Genomic DNA, 15,859 nt, shown 5'->3' on the forward strand with positions numbered 1-15,859 from the left:
GAATAAAATGGGCACGTATACCTTGCCTTCATGGTGATAAGGCCCAATGAGGAGGAGAGAGACACACATATTAATGATGCTGGGAGGTCTTCCCTGAGGAAGTGACATTTTATCTAGTTTGGAGCTGAGTTCTGAAGAATTAGCTGGTGTTGGCTAGGCAAGAATTAATTGGTATTACCCAGGCAACTAAGCGCAGAGAGCATTGTAGCCAGGGAAATAGCATTTACAGGGCCCCCTAGGTGGGAAACAAGACTGGCTATTCAAGAAACCCAAATACCATCAAGACTGGGACCTTGAATGTAAAAGTCAGAGATCGGATGTTAAGGATTTAGCAAAATCACTTTAGGCTTGTCAGTTACCAAAAGAGATGAGTTGGTGTACGTTCTAATTGAGCACCCTTTCCTCAGCATTTGGAGGAGTATTGAGTGGAAGCAGAGAACCCACAGTATTTTCCAGGGAACGGTGATGGTAGATAGGACTAGACATAAGAGCAGTGTGAACAGAGAACGATATGGGGGAAACCAGTAGGTATCCTTAAGGATGTAGATGTTGGTGATGAAGATGAGCATGGTCAAGGATGATGCAAGGATTTGGGGTCTAGAAACCAGAGGGAGACAATGGCATTCACTAAAATAGAAGGAAAAAGGGAAGGAACACACACACACACACACACACACACACACACACACACACACTAAAAAGGAGAGAGGAGGAGTAGAAGCAAAGCCAGATGCATCACAGGAGCCATGAACAGGGTGCATTTCAAGCATGAGGGAGGAGACGATGATGCTGCATGCTGTCGAGAGTTCTAGAGCGTCGGTTAACAAGCACCAATAGGATCTATCAAACCACTGGTCCACGTTCACTTTGGGATGGGCAGGGATGGAGTCCCCTACCATGGACTGAAAATGAACCTGAGATGAAGAAACAAGGGTCAATGAGTTTCTACGAAACTTTAGGAAATGTCAAGTAAAATAGAAATGTGTAGGGGAAGGTTCTGGAGATCCTCAGTATTGATAGAGAAAGGAGCATGTTCAGTCCAGGAGAGAGAGTAGAAAAGTCTAGGCAAGCGGGTCTCAGGTGCTTTTAACTGTCGTAGACAAAAGCGGATTTTGCGATGATTTCTTCCTTAAGTAGATTTTTACTTTTCTGTTTTAATTAGGTAATATTCCTTTAGGTTTAAATGTTATCCCCTCTCTAAAGAACCTGTAAACATTTAAAATTCTCCCAAGAGGACTTAATATTTTTTTCCTGCTATCTTAGCATGAATATGTACATAAGCTCCTCTTCCTGCAGAGACAAGCGGGGCCTCCCCCTGGGCACGGGGAGGAGAGAGGGACCCTGAGCAAGGAGCCCCCAAAATGCCCAAAGATGTAAAGATGCCATTGGGATCACCATCTTGCCCTGCTCTGCTCCCCTCGCCATGCACCTCTCTCTCATTTCCACTTACTCTCCAACTTGTCCCGAAAAATGGATTCTCAGGCTCACGTAGTTCAGAAAGGAAAAAAGTAAACCAGAAAGCTGAAACCGTGGTGGGGAGCTGGCGATAAGGAGTGTGCAATGCAGGCTCCTCTCATCAGGGTGCAAGAAAAAATGAGATGCCCCCCAAAACAGGTGGCAGGATTGACCCTGAAGCAATGCAGTACCGCAGTGCCTTCCTCGGACTCCTTGCAAGAGAACATTCCCTGCGTACGGACCACTCCTTTGGCCCTTCTGGCTGAGTCCAGATAAAAATGTTACTCCTCCTTCCCTAACAAAGTCCTCCAAAGCTCCCCTTCTGTTCACAAGTTCATTTGCAAAGGAACAGGTTAGTCTGGTGTTTTCAGAACAGCTCTGGTGCCAAGCCTCGTTGTTTGACACACGTGACGCAGCGCAAATGTTCTCTTTCGTTACATCTCATTAGCCGAGACAACCCTGTAGCTGCTCACCCTGCTTGTCGCGGGCCAGGCGGTGGCTCTGTGCTCTTTGGCAAGTCACTCAGGCCTTTGGAAATCCACTCCTCAGAGGCATCTCAAAACGACAAAGCTTTGCAAATCCCAACAGAGGTCTGCATTATTCTTCACTTCTCCCCCAGTGCCCCAGGGCGGTCCAGGGTGGAGCAAACATGAGATTCTATGTGCACAATCAGACACACATGGGTTTGCATGTGTGCAACACCCCAGCTTTGAAAATTTGAACTTTTCTTAGGAGGGCTTCTCTGCCAAGCATTTTAGGCTACAGATCTCAGTATCCCCACAGTCTTATCAACCATTTACTTAAACTAACGTGGTCTTGATGGAAGCAGTTCTCAGGGAAATGAGCCTGGAAAATTGTTTTTGCCCCCTGTGGGAAGAATTCAAGTGAGCAATACGCCAATTAAATGGAAAGAACACCGGATGGCTTTCTGAAATCGCCCTCAAGCCAGAACGAGAACTTGCTGACCACTTCCAGGGCTCAGTAGTCAGAAGACTGTCCCGTTATCTGGGCAATAAAACCCGTTTTACATTTTTCTGGCAGGGCCAAAGCACAGGAAGGAGACTGAAATTTTCAGCGGTCGGGCCCTGGATGAATGCAAGGGCTCTCTGCTGTGCGAGTGCTCTTGGGTTTTCAAAATCCAGCACATGCAGTCAGGGTGGGAGGAGGCGTGGGCCCATTTCTAGGGCCCCCCAGTGCTCACAGATCAAACCTTGGCTGCGAGTTGTCACTCGAGAGCATCAAAGGCAATGTCTGTTGAAGCCATGGTGATACCGATGCAGTGGCTCTTTTATGCAATGATTTTCAGGATGAAACGACGTGGCCTTGGGTAGGACTGTTTCTTCTTTGTTTCATTAAAAATTGTGAAACGCTCAAAGGCCGTTTATTAATTTCTCCTCGGCAGCATTTATCTGTAAGGCTCCCTGGGTAGCAAGACTTCATAAAGGTGACTCCCAGAATGTCCTTGCGCGCGACCTTTTGTAATTGACACAGCAGAGGACTGCAGATAATTGAAAATTCTAGCACGGCTGACTTGCTTGGTGCATGCCGACCAACCATTGGATTCCGGGCTGCTCCCTTGTTCTGAAAGGGAAGGACCGTGCTGGACAACCACGGTGGGAAATGACTTTCAGAAGTTCAAGAGCCCGGTAAATCATGAGGATGATTTGGTCCTATGTGGCAATGAGGTCAGAGTTGTCAGAGCCCAAGAAAGAAAAGGGAGCAAGCCAGTGCGTGCGCCTTTTCCATGTGCCGACGTCCCAGAGCCTGTTGGTGATACGGTATTTTTAAAAAAGCAGGATATAGTCATGCCTTGGATAGCCCTTGTGTTCTCAGCAGTGGCAGCTGAAAAGTAATAATCTTCAACTGAAACATCTTTTCCTCTGCAATGCAGGCAGTCTCTCTCCCTGTTGTGAAGACAGCATATGGCATAATGCTAATGCGGCCTTGCATGTGAAGTTGAGCCATTCTCAGGAGAAAACCTTTAGTTTTTTGGTTTGTTTGTTTGTTTTTACATTTTTAAAATTTGACTTCAATCTGCCAACCTAAGGTGTAACACCCAGTGCTCATCCCATCAAGTGGCCTCTTCAGCGCCCATCACCTAGTTACCCCATCCCCCTGCCCACCTCCTCTTCTGCAACCCTTGGTTTGTTTCCCAGAGTTAGGAGTCCCTCATGGTTTGTCTCCCTCTCTAATTTTTCCCCACTCAGTTCCCCTCCTTTCCCTTATAATTCCTTTCACTGTTTCATATATTCCATATAAGAGTGAAACCATATGATGATCGTCTTTCTCCGATTGCCTTACTTCACTCAGCATAATGCCCTCCAGTCCTACCCATGTTGAAGCAAATGGTGGATATTCATCCTTTCTGACGACTGAGTAATATTCCATTCTGTATATACCACATCTTATTTTTTTTTTTAAGATTTTATTTATTCATGAGAGACACAGAGAGAGAGAGGCAGAGACACAGGCAGAGGGAGAAGCAGGCTCCATACAGGGAGGTCGTCCTGGGTCTCCAGGATCACGCCCTGGGCCGGAGGCAGCGCTAAACCGCTGAGCCACCCGGGCTGCCCATGTACCACATCTTCTTTATCCAGTCATCTGTTGAATGAAAACTTTTGAACCTAGGGAGATCAAGGCTGATAGTGTCAATAGAGGTCCCTCTGGTGAGGCCGTGTGCACATACCAAGAGGGTATGGATTGGGGAGGTGTGGGTCTTAGTCACAGCATGGCCCGCGCCAGCTTCTCCGTGTAACCTTGAACCCAAGGTCTAGCGCCTCGCACTAGCATCCCTGGACCGGCTTTTTTTCTAATCTGTAAAAACAATCATCTCAAGTCCTTTCTAGTGTAGATGCTTAGAATGTGGAAGTTAACAAGCCATACCTTTAGACGTGCAACTTCCTATTACATAAACACTATTTCCATGTGTGCTGTGTTCTAAACTTATAATGAAGACATCTTTGTGGTGGGCATCAGAAGACCGACTCCTAAAGGTTATGGAATAACTTGTGGGTCTGTATTTTAATAGAAGTCACTAAGCTACATTTCTCTCCCCTTCGACTCTGAAAATATTGCTGTTAAGTGCTTACTCTAGTCCAAATATTTAAATTAAAATTGATGCAGTTTTGCTTGAAGTGGATTCTGATCACTCATAGTAGTTAAATAAATTAGCTTTTAGAAACAGTGGTTTTCATTTTCATCATTATACATACAATTTTCTCTTGCCAATATGACATTTAGATATGATAATAAGCCAGGCTATCTTTCAATAAAATGCCATTTGAAAATTACAGAGTACCTTGGAAACTGGAAATGTTATACCAATACTTCCCCCATGAATCCCTGTAGAAAGAAATGATTTTTAAATAATGAATTAAAATGGCAATGTCAATTGTTTTAATGCAATGAACACAACACACTATGTTAATTTATGTTTCTAAATTGTTATTTGAGGAAGATGAGACATCGTGGAAGTGAAGTATGACTGCTGCTCACAGCCATTTGTGCGTATCACACTATTTTCCCCCGATGCATAAATTGCAAATATTAGTCAATTCTGTGAACTGTATTAATTACTTCAGGCAACCAGCTTATGCTCTTCTATGTCAGATATGTTGGGGTATGAGACAAAAGCTGTCACTCTAATATTCAGAAACTGTGCAAATATTTTAGACAACTTAGATAGATTACTGATTAAACATATTGAATAATAATGATCCTAGGATCCTTGAAAAAGGGATAAAGCAGGTCCCTAAAATGAAGAATTTAAGGCCACTTTTCAGCTTAAGGACTTGGAAGTATGACTCATTGGGTGTATAAGTAACTCCTCATTAGTTTTCCCAAGGATTTTTTTTTTTTTAACTAATACTGATGTTTCTAAAGTGCTGTGTGCTTATTATGGTGGTCAAATTGGCTCATCAAAATGTCACAATTTACTATACATCCATTTTACTGAAGACAATCTTGTTCAAGGATCTGTCCTCCCAAATCAAGATCCCTTGCACCATACTATTCAGTGGATTAATTTTGCACACTCCTCTGGATGGGACTCTCTTTATTATATTAGTTGCCTTAATGATGAAGAATATTCTTTAGTCAATATAACAACTCTTCTTTCCAATTGGGCTCCAAAATTTTCTTTCCTTTTTTTTTTTTTTTTTTTTTCAAAAAGTTGTCTTGAGACAGAAAAGGCCATTAAAGTGATAAACTTTATCAACAGACTAAATATAGACAGTGCTTTTTTGAGTTTTGGACATGAATGAGGAGAGTAGACAAGCCCCTACCTTTGGAGGGCTGTTGACATACATATTGATTAATATTCCCTTCCATACCGAAACACGTGATCAGAACAACAGCTTCACATGCCAGTGTCCACCGGGAGCGAGTAGGGAGTGCAAGGAATCAGGAGCATAAGTGAAATGGTTCATCACTTAACAAAATGTGATTCCCAGAGCTCATTTTTTAAAAAAACCCAAAGATACAGTAATTGCATTATACAGGGTATGTTTTTCCTAGCTCATATTTTCTACTGTTGATTGCATTCATGAGCCACACTAAGAAACCATAGAAGTCCAATAAGAATATTTCTTCTTCTAAAAAGCTCAACATGTTCCAAACAACTAAATAGATGTTGTTCAAAAACTAAAACATCTTATTCCTTACTCTGACTAAAAGGAAGGCACACTATCTGCCTTACCCAATTTCTTTTATTTACATTATTACTTAAATGCATCTTTAATACCATATTTTGTCAGTGTTTTCCTTTTTTAATGATGTTCTACAAATAAATAAAAATTAAATAATGAGAAATTGATAGTTAATAAGAATTAATGGTTAATAAGAAATTAATTTTACTAGTTTAGACCATTTGAAACTGCCAATAGTTGACCATTTTTAGCCTATTGAAATAGCAATCTCATATGGTTCAATCTATGATTTCAGAAATAATTTCTGATGCTTTGCTTAGTAGAGTACTGAAGAATTGGCCCATTATTGTCCACTGTCATGCTACATTATTTAATTTAGATATTCAGAATTTCCTCCTAGATATGTCAGTCTTCAACTGTAGTCACCACCTTGAAATTTTAATAGTTTCATAAGCATTATACCTAAATCAGCTTGTTCATAAGCTTGTTTTGTGAGACTCAGCCTTTTGCTATTTTTGTAAATCTTGGAAATATCACGCAACTATGCATATAAACAAGAGTTTTTCAGTGTCAGCACTACTGACATTTGGGGCTGGATAATCCTTGGTTGTGGTGGCTGCCTTGTGCATCAGAGGATGCTTAGCAGCATCCCTGGTCTCTCCCCACTTCTGAGCTCTTTACTCTCCACCTTTCCGATGCCAGATGAGTGGGATTTTTCCACACCAACAACCAGCTCTCTCTCCGGATTCTGACTGAACGTCCCACAGTTCCAGTCAGTTCTGACACTCATGACCAGGAGTCAGCACATACCCCACAGGTGATGTGCTTGGTCCCACAAGATTTCCTCCACTCCAGACACCACTCAGTCCCCGACATTATCACCTATGTTCTGACCAACGGATAAAAATTCACGGGTTCCCATGACCTCTTCTTCAACTTCTATAATTTTCTAGAATGGTTCATAAAACTTGGGAAAACAGTTTAGCTACCATTACCAGTTTATTACAATGGATACAACTTAGGAACAGCCAAATTGAAGGCTGGCATGGGCAGGTGGGCACAGAACTTCCACGCCCTCTCTGAATACATCACCCTCCCAGCATATTGGTGTATTTACCAACCCCAGAGCTCTCCTCATCCGACTGTTTAGGAGCTTTAATGGAGACTTCATTATGTGGGCAGAATTGATCAGATCATTGGCCACTGATGATGGAAGTCAAGCTGTAGGCCCTTAGCCCTCTCCAGTTGCAGGGGTGGGAAGGGCTGAAGGTTTTGACACTCTCATCTGGGCTGCTCTTTCTTGGCCAGCCACCACCCTGAAGCCATCCAGGAGCCACAGCCACCATCATCATCTCATTGGCATGCCAAAGACCCAGTTCCCATTCTAGAGAGTCCTAGGGCCTTAGGGGCTCTGTATCAAGCACCAAGGACAAACACCAAATATATAATATCCCATTACATCACACCACTAGAAACCAATAGCATATCCTCCACCCACCCCTCAAGTCATGAAAATCAAAAATGTCTTTAGAAATTGCCAGATATTTGCTGGGAGGGAAAGAGAAAAGGACAAAATTGCCCCTGATTAAGAATCATTGATATAAGTAGGAGGCAAATAAATACAAAATTATTGGGAGGGGCACTGAAATGATATTCATATCAGTACAGACCTTAATCAAATGTTGAAAATGAGCCTTACTTCCCTATAGTTTCACTTCCGGGAGAAAAATTTAGGAACAACAACAACAAAAAAAAAGTATCACAGTTGCCATCAGACAAGACTTTTGCTCCAGAAAAGCATGGTTTGCAAAACTGTGATTAACTCAAGTGCTTAGAATACAACCGAATTACGCAAAATAATTAATCCACATTCAGTTACGATTCCTAGGTTTCTCCCCAATACTCAAGATTTAAAAAAAAAAAAATATTCTCCATCAAAGAGCAGAATTTTAAGCATTATGGGACAATTAATTCACCAAGAAAATCTGGCTCACCAGGATGCTAAAACTTTGTTATTAGATGCTTTGTTGTTACTGTTGTAAGGTGCTAGACTTTTTTTTGTTTTAAGATGTTAGAGTTACTGGGTTTTTACAAGCTGGAAAGCACTGCCTGTTTGTTCTATACATTGTTGACTGACATTTTTCACATTAGATTCTAAGCCACTATAGTAGTCTCAAATGTAATTACTTTGTGTACAATACAGTGTTCTTTCTATTCATACAAACCCTTGGGTTATAATAGTTAAACATGGCATTGCATTAAGATGGAAAACACAAAAACAGGTTTTAGGTACAACAAACATCTATAATAGAAGACTGGTATTACATTGGTAATCTGACACGAGTGTATATTGTTAAATTCAATATCCTACAAAAGAGGATGAATGTCTCAGAGGCAACAAAGGGGGTGGTTTTGAGGACCAGAAGTCACAAATATGACGGCCTCTCCAAGCAGCTGCATTTTTACAAGTTCTGTCGACATGGTTTCATTAACATTTAGAAATGAAGGGCAATGACATTCTTTAAATTCCACTTTTGTGGTAATCACAAACAATAGATCCTGCCAACACAGTGCTGTGTGGTCCTCCTGGCACCCATTGACATGACGACTATTCCGCACATACTTCAAGGAGCCAAACAGCCGTGAGTCTAGCTCCCTGTTGATTGAGGAAAGAACCAGAATCAATTAGAATCGGCCATGTCAATCCTTGAGGTGTTGTCATCTGTGCATCCTTAGGCAGAAAGCGGATGTTTGAAATGCAGAGGATGTTGGGATTTCTGTGTCAGAGAAGAAGGTATGCAAGGGCTAGGAATACAGATGATCTGGGATAGTTAAAAAAAAAAAAAAATCCAGAGGTGAATAATAAAATAGGAGTCTCCTGGATTGTTATAAAAGAATAAACCTCTAGAGTGTTTTTTCAAACTATGGGTTAAGAAACCCCTAAGGAATATTGAAGTTCATGTCGCTAATCATGACCAGCTTTTATTATTCCATATACATAGTTGTATTGATTTTTTTCCCATTATGTTCATCTATACATGTAATATATAGGATATATTTTCCCATATATATAATGGGTATAAAGGATAAGTTTGACAATATATTTCTCAATGTAACTGTACTCAAAAAAATTTGGAAACTTAGATCAATATAAGCCCCTCTCCACCCCTCAATTCCGTTGTACTAGTAACTAAAATTTCAGTTTACTTTTGAAAAACAGGTGGTTTCTCTTGTGGGCATTGAATACTTAGATTTATCTTATGGCTACCACCTCCTTGATCAGTTGGGTACCTTGAAAATGTTTGCAGTGGGCTCCAAGGAGGAGACAAGAAAGAGAGAGGGCCAGGGCACACAGCTTCCCATATGCAGATCATGTGTCAATTAGAGATGAGCTTGTAATGTCACTTCCATATTCAAGGGACAGCACATCATTATTGCGGAGAACGAAGTCGACATTTTTCGGTTCAAATATACCAAGCGTATAACTAGACAAAGAGAATACAAAAGAAAGGATAGGTTCCCTCTCCTGTTGAGAAATTGAAAATCTAATGAATGCAACAATTGCACTTGTGGTGTTAATAACAGGGGAGATAGGGATGTGAGACAAGCATTTGGAAAGAGCATCTCTGTCAGTCTAAGGATTTTATCTATATTTTTTTTTCAAAACAGCCTCCTAAGCAAAGGACAATTATGGGGATGTGAGCCAACGGAGGATTTAGCTCATGTAGATTTGTTTGCAAATATCTATGGATTTTGTCATCTGCAGCGTTAGAAGATGTGTTTGTCAAAGAAGTTTTGATAAAATGCAGTTTAAAGCTTCCTCTATACTTAGCAGCCTCCCTGATCCTGCCCCCACCCAGCCACCCCTGTCCTGCCAACACAGTGCTGTGTGGTCCTCCTGGCACCCACTGACATGACGACTATTCCCCACATACTTCAAGGAGCCAAACAGCCGTGAGTCTAGCTCCTAGACTCACGGAAGGGGTGGGTTTTTTTTTTTTTAAGGTGCATGGGCATTTTATTTTATATTTTTTTTGCATGGGCATTTTTTTTTAATTTTTTTAATAAATTTATTTTTTGGGAACCCTGGGTGGCGCAGTGGTTTAGCACCTGCCTTTGGCCCAGGGCGCGATCCTGGAGACTCGGGATCGAATCCCACGTCGGGTTCCCGGTGCATGGAGCCTGCTTCTCCCTCTGCCTATGTCTCTGCCTCTCTCTCTCTCTCTGTGTGACTATCATAAATAAATAAAAAGAATAGGAGCTGCCATTCCTTTAAAAAAAAAATAAATAAAATAAATTTATTTTTTATTGGTGTTCAATTTACCAACCCCGGGGCCAGGTGACATAAGTGTTTCACTCATTGCTTTTGGACCTACCTCCATTTGCCAGTCACCTGATTGGTTGAACACCAGCCTTCACTGTCTTTCCAGAGTGACCTTGATCAGGTTGTAATATGTGGATTCCAAGTTTACAGGTGCAACAAAAACTAAAGATAAACTTACCTTGCGTTGGGAGACTGCTGTCAGCTTTGTAGAGCTGCCTCCTTCATAATGAGGGTTCTCATTTATATTCTTAGGCTCGCTCTTCAGAACTTGAAAGCTTTAATAACCCTGCAATCACTGCAGATGCTTATCAGTGTGGGTTTATCTGTACTTATTAAAGACATAGACAGTAAATATTTGCTATAAAATAGAGGATAAGCCCCTACTTATGAAAAATCTCAGCAACGAGAAAGTTCAAATAGTCAAATTAGTTTTGCTATGCTGGATACTAATGATAGTGAGGGCCAGACATTGCCAAACTGTAAAACAAAGCCTCGTTCACATTCAGTGCTTCATTCTATTTCGTTGAACATTAATGATTTATCCATGTAACTTTTGCAAAGAAAATACCAGTTAATGAAAATGCCCAAGTGATCAAAACAACCCAAATCCCAGAGAATCTGAAAAATGTAAGTGTATTCTATTGAAACAGAATATATTATTACATACATCTGAAAGCACTTAAATATGAAAATGCTGTGTAAATATAATCCCGTTCTACTTAAGTTTTTAAGAATTATCATCACACTGATATTAATGACAAAAATGGCTAGCATTTGTTGGCCACTTATCCTGTGCCGGGCTTCATATTGATTACCTCATTTAATCCAAACAATAATTCTATGAGGCGAATATTCTTATTTTCTTTAATTTTTACAGATAAGGAAACCGAGGTCTGGAAGGATTAATCCCAGGGCCTCTCAGCTTGTAAATGATGAGCACGGGGATTCACACTGGCCCCCAGCTACCTGCTGCCAAAGCCCAGGTGTGAACTTCCAGAACCCTAACCATGTCACATGCCTATGTGCATGAGATAAATATTTGGAACGTATTATTACTGTTATTTCTATCAGAGAAGGTCATATAATGAACCTGTCCCCTAATAAACATCGCCCGGACTCAAGTTAACAACTTTGCACCACAGGCATTTCATCTAATTCCTGTTACAGATTTTTATTATTTACTGAGCTCTTTGGAACACATCATTAACACCTTATCATTCCCTGTAAGGACCCCCCGTCGTATGTATCTTGGAAGAGTAGTTACAGGTTTCATAACTACAGGGTCATTGCTGCTCCTGACAAAGAGTATTGTTGTCATTCAATCCTCCGTTTTCTCTGATCTCTCTCTTTTTATGGTTGATTGGCTTGACTTGAGGTCAAAACAAATCTCGTACATTGTGTTGGGTTCTCTCTCCATTCATCTAGAAGAGCATCCCAATCGCTCTGGTGGGGTGTTGCGGAAACCAGCCCGCTGTCCTGGAATGGGTCCCCATTTCAGATTTGTCTTACTGTCTCTAAGTGGTGTCATCCTCCTCGTCTGTCTCTATCCTATCTATATTTTTCATAGAGGATCCTCAAGCCTAAAGGATTAATTAAATTCACATTCAGTTTTTCATGGCAAGAAAGCTCCCCAGGACGCCAGTGTACTTCGGTATCGCATCGTAGCAGAAGGCAAACTGTGTCTGGTTGTTCTATTTTCCGCCACTTGAAGCTGGATCATTGCTCTGGGAGTATTCCTACATTGTCAAGTTTCCATCAACCTTCTGTTAGACGTTTTAATAGCAATGCAGGTCACTGCCTGAGTCAATTAGCTCATTAGGCTTTACCGCCATCATTATCCATTTCCATCATTCTTTCCATATCTGCTAACTGGGATTTTCTAAAAACACTCCCCATCACCAGCTAAGAATCTAATAGACTCCTGACCCCCGTGCTATTCATTTAAGACAGGCAGGATGAATGCTTTTTATCCTTCCCCATTAATTACCAGTTTCCTGAGTAATTGATGCCTTAATTACCTCTTAGTGGCAAATGAGGTGCTTCTTTTTTAAATTTTAGTTTTGGCTCTTTTTTTTTTTTTTTTTTTGCTATCATTATGAATTCATGGGTGTTTGTACATTCAGTGTGTTAGGTTGGCTCTTCCTTTAGTGGCCAACGGCTCTCTTGCTTTCTGAACCAGGTGTCCCAGGTTCCTTGGTTTCTTTTGTCCCCTTGAGAAATGGTGGACCTGAAATCTGCCATTTCTTGAGGAACCCTGGTTCCTTTTAGTCAAAAGTGGCACTAAGCATGGTCACTGCTACTGGGTCTCTCTGCTTCGAGGCCTTTTTTGTAGTAAAAAAGCAAGGGAATGACTTTTTGAAATAAGTATATCCTGTAACTCACCATATGCTCCGTGTGATCTCGTACCATCCGTGCCGTATTCTAAGCAGCATATTAGGAACGAGGTTAGGATTCCTCACACGTGACTTTCACATCAGACTTTTCAGGTCTTCTGATTTCCCACCTAGATTCATACTTCAAAGGGACTTTTTATTATTTTAAGAAGCAGTCAAGGATGAGAATTTAGCTTGTGATATCAATTAAACCCCCAAATTTCCCACATAGCATAACCTCCACAGAGCTGGTGGTTTCCAAGATCCTCATCTATTTATACAAATAAAACTTTAAAAAAATTGTGTATTCCTTTAGATGTCAGACTTTGTTTGCATTAGAAATTCCTTTCTAGGGCGCCTGGGTGGCTCAGGCGGTTAAGCATCTGACGCATCATCTCAGTGCAGGTCTTGAAAAGAAATTCATCTCTTGCCTTGGGTTTTAAGGAGACTGAGGCCCGGTCTCTGAGTTTTAGAAAACATGGTATGCCATAGCGTTTTATTCTTTATTTCAACCCAAGCAACTTTCCCAGCAGACAGATGGTTGAGGCAAGGGCTTTGCCGTGCCCTCCGCTGACTTCAGGCTTTGCCAAGAGCTTCATTTTGGTGCCACTGGAATGACCTTCGGGGTCCCTCCTTTTATAATTCCTCATGGAGAGGAAGCGCCAACAGTTATCAGTGACTGCGACCAACTTCTCCAGGACCCCGGACTGCCCTGGTCTGAGTTTCTTCAATTCTCCTTTCGCAGAGGAGATACTAAGGAAAATATGCCACTTTAGAAACTGTCCTGATTTCTACTGTGGGAAAAGCAAAGAGAAGTGGTGTCTGTTTTCTCCGTGAAAAAACCACATGCAAATTCTAACATTTTATTCAACCATTTAAAGCATCTTTTAATTCCCCAACTTTTTATTGACTAGGATCTTTATTTCAGGGAACTGTGTGCCTTTGTCTTCAAATAATTAAGACTTTGATTTTTTAAAAAATCATGTAATTTATTTATTTAAAGGTTTAATCTATTTATTCATGAGACACACAGAGACAGAGGCAGAGAGACATAGGCAAAGGGAGGAGGAGGCTCCCTATGGGGAGTCTGATGTGGGATTCAGTCCAGGACCCCAGGTCACTCCCTGAGCCGAAAGCAGATGCTCAAACACGGAGCCACCCGGGTCCCCCTTAATAATATAATTTAAGACAGAGCAAAACGTAAACCTTCCTTGCTGGAAGGAAGCATTATAACCAGTTTCGTCAGATCCCTTCAGAGAGTCAGATATAATTAGCTTGTATTGAAGTGAAATTGATTGCTTCTTTTTAATTTATAACATTTTAGGGCAAAATGTAGGAAGTAATCAATATTCTGGACAGAGCTCCAGAGAGCTTTTATAAGACTGACTTGTCAAATCCTCTGATGTGAATTGAAGAATTCTTTTTCTATTGTAGATGTTTCTCTAAAACTTAGCTGTATCATTCAGTGATATTTACTAGAGATTAAACTGTATTTTATCAAGAGTGTAACAAAGAACTAGTTTTTGCCAAGATAATTTGTGTTTTACCTTCCATGGTAACACACAATGCAAGTAGGACAATGAAATATAAAGAAGGAAACAAAAACTCCCCCAAATCTCTCCACCGGATAACTAGTTCTCAATAGAAAGAGTTCAGTTCTTTTCGCTAGAAACATAATTTCTTATTTAGTTAAGATCCACCATTATTCTATATCATTTATGAAACACTCTCTACATTCTTACCCGTCTGAATAATTGAGGCTCCTAATGAAAAATAACACTGTCAAAGTAGATGGAAAAAGGAGGTGTTTTACCATCCATTCTTGGTCCACAGTTTCCATGGAAACCTGACGGTTATGACAATAGAAGGGAATGATGACTGTTAACCGAAGATAAAATGATCACTGGATTAAATACTTAAGGTTGTACTTAACAAGCACCAAGGAATTAATATTTGAGCCATTTAAGTAGTAAAGAGAAAATGAAATACATAGTGGGTAAGAAAAAAAATAACAGGACTAATGTTGGCTCCGTCAAGTTTCCATTTGTGTGATTTGTGTCTCTGCCTTTAACAGTGAGGAGCTAAATATTGAAACAGCATTTAATTAACAGCATTCAATATAGAAAAAATCGAAAGCAAGTAGCAGTTAAGTCATCCGTGGTAAGGAATTTGAAAAAAATAATCTTTTTTTAAAAAATATTTTATTTATTTATTTATTTGAGCGAGCAAGCGAGCGAGCAGGAGTAGGGGAGCAGCAGGCAGAGGGAGGAGGAGAAGCAAACTCCCCACTGAGCAGGGAGCCTGACCTGGGTCTCAATCCCAGGACCCTGAGATCATGACCTGAGCTGAAGGGAGATGCTTAACCATCTGAGCCACCCAGGTGCTCCCCACAAAATAATCTTTTTTTCCTCTGTAACAGTTTACGAACTGACAGCGTTAAACCACAGTTTAAAAAAAAAAATAACAGCAACAAAAACTATGGGTAATGATATTTTCATTTTTAAAATAAAATACGAGGGGATTTCCTATCCCAAACCATCAGCCACATGCATCAAGGTGGATAAAACAGGACCTCTTGCTCTCTGAGTTGATTAGTGTGACATAATTAAGGGGACCTTCCTTACAGTGACACTTGGGATGATTCCTCGCCGGTCTCTTCTACCTCAAGGGGGAACTTAGGGAAAGGACCAGTTTAAGCTGAAGGTAAAGCTGTCAGAGACGTTTTGCCGAAATGAACGTGTAGATGGTTTTGCAATGACAGAGAAATAGATCACATCATTTGGTGAGCTGATATTTTTGACACAACTCTCAGGTCGATGACAAGAAAGGGGAGGTGAGTGCACCGTGGAATGGTGGTTAGTGCCTCTTACTTGTTTTCTCATCGGCTGAGCTCTGTTCACAGGCTTTTGGGTTTCTTTCCTCCAAAGGCACCTAGCACCAAAATGAAGTCATTGCTTTTTAGCACAGCCACCTACTCGTGTATTTACTAATCAGAACGCTGTGCAACACAGAATGGACATAAAACACCGTATCTTGGTGATACTGGCCTTAATAATTTGGCT

At 40.9% G+C, this 15,859-nt stretch overlaps 1 protein-coding gene and 1 long non-coding RNA gene across 10 annotated transcripts in view; one reads left to right on the forward strand and one right to left on the reverse strand.

Annotated features, from left to right (window-relative positions):
* Window positions 1-15,859, forward strand: part of PRKG1 (protein kinase cGMP-dependent 1) — a 1,198,597-nt gene that overhangs the window by 1,087,033 nt on the left and 95,705 nt on the right. The gene's annotated exons all lie outside the window — the stretch shown is intronic.
* Window positions 8,385-14,643, reverse strand: LOC144299337 (uncharacterized). 3 transcript variants are annotated; one of them, XR_013366039.1, is made up of 5 exons: window positions 14,540-14,643; window positions 12,808-13,591; window positions 10,604-10,748; window positions 9,393-9,586; window positions 8,385-8,923 (listed from the first exon to the last, which is right to left on the reverse strand). It is a non-coding gene; the product is annotated as an uncharacterized LOC144299337 (long non-coding RNA). The 3 variants fall into 3 exon arrangements; XR_013366038.1 differs by lacking the exon at window positions 12,808-13,591; XR_013366040.1 differs by lacking the exon at window positions 12,808-13,591 and having other exon boundaries at window positions 10,604-10,753.

The sequence above is a fragment of the Canis aureus genome, chromosome 27 (assembly GCF_053574225.1).
Source record: "Canis aureus isolate CA01 chromosome 27, VMU_Caureus_v.1.0, whole genome shotgun sequence".
Classification (NCBI taxonomy): Eukaryota; Metazoa; Chordata; class Mammalia; order Carnivora; family Canidae; genus Canis; species Canis aureus.